Below are 6554 nucleotides of genomic sequence, written 5' to 3' on the forward strand. Positions count from 1 at the left end.
GTCTGATTAGAATAAAGATTTCATTCTTCTGGATGGAGGAATTCTTCTCTGTCGGAGTTCTTCCACTGTCAAGGCCCTTAAACAAATCAACCACAACTCGCTGCTTCTTCTACTGGCTGTCAACTTCTCTGCTTTTCTTTTCTCTCTCTCTCTTATTTATTTATTTATTCCTTGTTCTAGTTTTGCTTCTCCCTGCTTAGGGTTTTTTTTTCTTCCCATTTTGGACTCTCTTATTTCTTTGTTTGGAACTTAGCAGAGCTCTATCCCGTGAACTTATGTTATGCTTTATATGCATTTGTTCTCTTTTAAAATCAATGCATCTTATGTTGATAAAAGAACAATATATATAATTATAATCGGAAGTTAATCTTTGATGTATTAATAATATATATTATAATCATCATCAATAAATCAAATTATCTCCTATCATCAAAATTGAACTTTCAATTATTTTTTTAATTTATATCATTTTGTTCATTAATCAGCAATTATCTACAATTAGTATATTAAATAAAATCTATATTTGATAGGTTAGTATTTAATATACTGATGACGCATATAATGTAGTTTATATCATTTGGATCACTAGTTATATATGAAATTATCTGCAATAAGTATGTTAATTAAAAGTTTATAATTGGTTCGTGGATTATCTACAATAAGTATGTTAATTAAAGTTATAATTGATTAATATTATGCTTATTTGTATTGATCTTCCTTACTTGGATCCACATATCAACTTTGATTACGTGGTTTATGTTTAGAGATTTTTTTCTCACGACGCTTAACTTTGATTTATGTTTGTTGATAATCTTTTAGTAGTTTGATCTCATATTGTGATTCGTTTATCGATGCAATCATATCTATTCGTATATATTTTTTTATTTGATTTTTTTTGGTTGAATTTTTAATATTTTCCTTGTATAATCTCGAATGTCTAATTTTTATATCAATGATTATAAAAGATGTCACAATTATATGTTTAATTTACGTTTACGTTGTAAATATTCATTGTAATTTTGATATTTCTTATTTTAATAAAACTAGCATATTTTATTTACATTAAAACAACTATAATTTTAATTTTTTATGATATATCATTAATTATTCATTATCGGTATATAAAATTATAAAATCACAATACACCAAATATCAATTCATAATTGAAAGAATTAATGTTTGATTCTATTATGTAATTCTATACACCATCAATTATTCAAAAAAAATGTTGTATCATTCGAGAAAAAGGTATGAATTTTTTTTTACAAAGTTAGTTTTATTTTTTTAATAATGTATAATCATTTTATTCACTAATAAGATAGCAAATTATTGTCAATATATAGTACATGATATTATTTTTTGTTAACAGTACATGATATTTATTAATATTGTAGTACACTGTCAATGCATCAAATTATAAACTCGTTTTTATTTTCAATCTTATATACGATTAATTATTAATACAAAATTATTTTTGGTAATAAAGTTACCAAAATATAAAACTACTTAGCACATTATCATGTATCTGTTATGGTGTCTTATTTGAATGATATATATTGGTTATTTTACATTTTAGTATGTTTTTCTTTGTTTACATAACATGTTTTTTATGTCTTTTAGCACATTTATATTTTTTATCAGTCATTTGGTTGTTCTTTTCGTTTAATTTGCTCAAAATTTGATTTGATATCATCTCGACTGATCAATATTATGCTTATTTGTATTAATCTTCCCTACTTTGGACCCATGGATCAAATTTGAATACGTGGTTTATGTTTAGAGATATTTTTCTCACGACGCTTAATTTTAATTTACGTTTGTTGGTAATCTTTTAGTAGTTTGATCTCATTTATTGATTCGTTTGTTGATGCAGTCAGATCTATTCGTATCTATTTTTTATTTGATTTTTCGGATGAGTTTTTAACATTTTCCTTGTATAATCTCGAATGTCTAGTTTTTGTATCAATGGTTATAAAAAGATGTCATGATTATATGTTTAATTTACGTTTACCTTGTAAATATTCATTGTAATTTTGAATATTTCTTATTTTTAATAAAACTATCAACTTCTATTTACATAAAAAATAACTCTAATTTTTATTTTTTTATGATATCATTAATTAATTCATTATCGATATATAAAATTATAAAATCTCAATACACCAAATATCAATTCATAATTGAAAGAATTAATGTTTGATTCTATTATGTAATTCTATACACCATCAATTATTCAAAAAAAATGTTGTATCATTAGAGAAAAAAAGTAAGAAAGTTTAGTTTATTTTTTGTTACAAAGTTAGTTTTATTTTTTTAATAATGTATAATCATTTTATTCACTAATAAGATAGCAAAAATATTGTCAATATATTAGTACATGATATTTATTTTTTGGTAACAGTACATGATATTTATTAATATTGTAGTACACTGTCAGTGCATCAAATTATAAACTCATTTTATTTTCAATCTTACATACCATTAAATTATGAAATACAAAACTATTTTTGGTAATAAAGTTACCGAAATATAAAACTACTTAGCACATTATCATGTATATATGTTATGGTGTCTTATTTGATTGATTTAGTCGAAATTTAAGATTTTAATGTTTAGTTGGTGGAATCTAAGATTGATTTATAATATTTTTTTTATTAAATCATCATAGTAATAGATATTTTAAATCATTAGGTTCGAGTATTTGTGTACGCAAAAAATTCTCGTTGGGAGACTCACCTACTAAAACTAGGTGTGTGATCCAGGTTAGTCCATATTAGTTAAGGCGAAACCTTTGAACTAGAGGGTAACCAAAAGAAATGTTCATAATTTTGAGTAAGTATATTTGATCGAGTGGCTAAACTACTCATCTTTATTCCCTCATATTTTCTCAAGTCATGAGTTCTAGACTCATTAGGAACACTCTCCTTCCCCTTCCTATTAGGTAGGATTAGAATTAGATTTATGATTTATCAAAAAAATTATTCAATACTTTTTTGTCGAAAGAAAATGTTCATATTTTTTTTATTGAACTTTATCTAAAGTAACACTTCAAAATAAAGTTGCCACTTTTAATCGTTCCTATGGTTGGTAAGTGGCTGTCTGATTGCTTTGTGGTAACTATGCCTTTTTTATTTTTTCCCTAAACTCAACCTCTTTTTTCTTAAATTCCAAAACTATGAGCTTTCTGTTGTCAATTTTCGCATGCAATTTCCTTGACGCATCACTTGCTTTAAACAACGACGACATAATCAAATTAAATAGTCATGGGCAAAATGGAATATTCAGATGAAATTACAAACGACTTGCATGGCATGTTACATAGCTTGACTTGTGTAGGATTTGTTCGGGTCATTTTGTAAGAAAACATCATTAAATAAAATCAACTTTCCTGCTGGATTCAGACACTATTTTCATAGGAAAATTCTCAATCTTTTCCGTTTGACACATTTTTTTAATATATTAACTAATTTTGTTCTCAAACAGCTGTTTCATATATTATTAACCAAAACGCTTATACAGATTTTTTTTCTCGACAAAATTAATTTTATTAATACAACCTAAATTAAGAACTTCGTTAAAAATCTCTCTAAACGTAAGTGGAGAAAAAAAATACTCTAACAATACACCAACGAGTACTATTAATTTTATTAATAAAACGCTCATACAGATTATTGGATTAGTTACGAAGTTTCTACTCGTGAATAATGCAGTTAAATATTTATATATTGAAAAGTTCAATAAAAAAAAAACATCGGAAGTAGATCGCTAGAATGTCCAAATATTAAACAGAAATCGCTCGACCAATCCATTAGTTCGTGCAGAGAATAACACGTTGGAATGTTATTCTCTTTTTTAACTTTTTCTCCTTTTTTTCTTTCTTTTCCTGTAAACATGTTTAAATAAAATTCCAATTCTATTACTTGCTGCTAGGAGTAGGTACGCTTAATGGGTTGAGCCGCTCGAGAGTGTTCAACTCGAACTCGAGCGTAATTCGAGGTTTTAACGAGTTAAGTTGAGCAAAGTCTAACTCGATTCGATAAGTTTACGAGCAACTCATTAATTTTTTATAACGTTTTAGTAGTTATCTTAAAAATTTATTTTATTCAAAAAATTACTAATATACTAATAGATAATAAAAAGATGATAAATTACTAATCTATTATTTTTCTAATAAATAATTAAAAATACAAAGTGTTAGTTAATAATTATTATATTATTACAACTAAAAAATCAAACCTTAATTATTATTATAATGTATTTATGGATTGTTATTTTGGTATTTAGCCTTTCAATTTGTTTTATACACTCTTTTGATAATTTTTTTGTTTACTTTATTAATTTATGTTTATATTAAGTTTTATATAATATTAGTAGATTTTACTTATAGTTAAAAAAATAAAATAAGAATTTTGATGAGCTTAACGAACAACAAGATGGGTAACGAGCTTAACGAGCCTAACGAGAAAAGTTGAGCAACAAAATTTTTTAATGAGCACGAGTCAAGTAAAATTGTAACAAGCTTAACAAGCAACGAGATGAGTCGAGCAACAAACTTTTTTAAAGAGCACGAGTCAAACATTGCCCAACTCGCGATCGACTCGATCAATAATCATCCCTGGTAAGGAGAAAGGACCAATAATTTTAATAGCAATATTAAAGAAAAAAAACTCAAGTACTATTATTTTTATATTTTTAGGGTTTGATACGGATACCCATAGTAATTGACCTGAAATTGTTAGTAACCTCTCAGCTTAATTATGAGTTTTATAAAATTTACAAATTAACATCACTATACATACTTTAAGTTCGTTTTAAGGCTTAAGTATACAATTTATAGTTATTTATTTTAATAATATTGTTATCAATATTTATATATAAATTGTCTCTTTAATAGTATAACTTGTCTTATCATTGCATCGAACACTTATTAATAACAACTCTTTTATATTAATTTATTTGAATTTGATCCTGATGCGTAAATTAGACATTCCTTGGCCACCAAGATGAGTACAAGTATATAAGCATCCATGAGGGGAAGCAATGCACTACAAAAGAACTTGAAACAACACGAATTAAGGATGCATTCCAACACATCAGAAGCAGCGACAGGGCGTCAGCATCTGGTATTTATATTAATTATCGTCTTTCTTGAAAGCTCCTTATTCACTATATATTCTCAAATCAGTATCTTTTATTCTGGATATGGAACACCCTTATCCCTAAGGCCTAACCACATCTTTAAGTCTTGTTTAAAGGTAAATTTAAAAACTTTTTGCAGTCGCGTGATTCTATTTATCTATTTTGTAGCATAAGAAAAGAAGGTTGGCGAACATCAATTGTAGTATGAAAAAGCTAAGAATGGCGATGGAAGAAGCGAATGATGAGCAAAACAATATGAAAGAGGCGGAAGGGAATTTAACAGAAAATTTGGAAGCCATGGAGGTGGAATGCCATAAACTTCGGCAGGAGACTATCCTGGTCACACAACAAACCGTGAATACCCAAATCCGCCTTTCTCTTATGTTCCAAATTCTCAAAGCCAGAGGCAACCGTGACTTTCCCCAGGCTTCGCGCCTCACCTCTGCTCTCCGGTCCGTCTCTATTCTCGAGCTCTTACTTTTAATTAGCCGAGAATAACATTCTTTCTAATCACTCGAATCGTTTGATGTGGGCTCAATAATTTAGATTTTAAACCTTAATATTTGTAAATGTTGATCTTTACTAGACAACTTTCCTTCAAAGCCAAGTATGTCTTTATGCTTTTGCTTCAAATGCTAATGTTAAATTCCCATTTGCTACAGTGAATTGATGGAAAAGGAGAAGTAGCAAATGAAAGGACTTTGATGGGCAACCGATGAAGCATCTTATTCAAAGTTAGTGCATGACGGAGAATGCGCCATTTTTCTATAGTTATTTACATTTATATTTTTATTTAAAAGAAGAAAAAAAACTATAAACCAATCGTTGAGGCTGATGCTTGTATAGATTACTGTTGAATATTCGCATTTTAATTCATGGGAAATTATTGTTGAATGACTCTTGTTCTTTGTTTGGAGTGATACCTGTCTCTTGTGTGGTGTTTTTCGTAGTTTATTCTCTCTCAGTAGATTACTACGTTTTTTGGAAATTTTTTAATTTATAACCACTCAAGTTAACATAATTCAAATAATATATATATATATATATATCAATTTTTTATTATTAATAATTTAGAAAATTTATATCAACACATCCAAATATTATTCTTAACCTAATGACAACGCACATATAGCAAACACATATATTCAAACTCAAAATCTCTAAAGAAAATAAACTTTCATATTACCACCAAGATCCCTTAATAAGTTCAACACCATTAATTATTATTAATGTAAAATCCAACTCTTTTTTTTTCTCTTTCATCATCGACTCAAATCTCCATCTTTAACTATCTTTTTAGCAATTTGATGAATAGTAGAATGATATATATTTGTATTCTCATTTTATATTACACTACTAATTATTTCAAATAATTTATGTGATAACTTTAATTCACATTATTTAGACGATTGACA

The sequence above is a fragment of the Hibiscus syriacus genome, unplaced genomic scaffold (genome assembly GCF_006381635.1).
Source record: "Hibiscus syriacus cultivar Baekdansim isolate YM2019G1 unplaced genomic scaffold, ASM638163v2 tig00111540_pilon, whole genome shotgun sequence".
NCBI lineage: Eukaryota > Viridiplantae > Streptophyta > Magnoliopsida > Malvales > Malvaceae > Hibiscus > Hibiscus syriacus.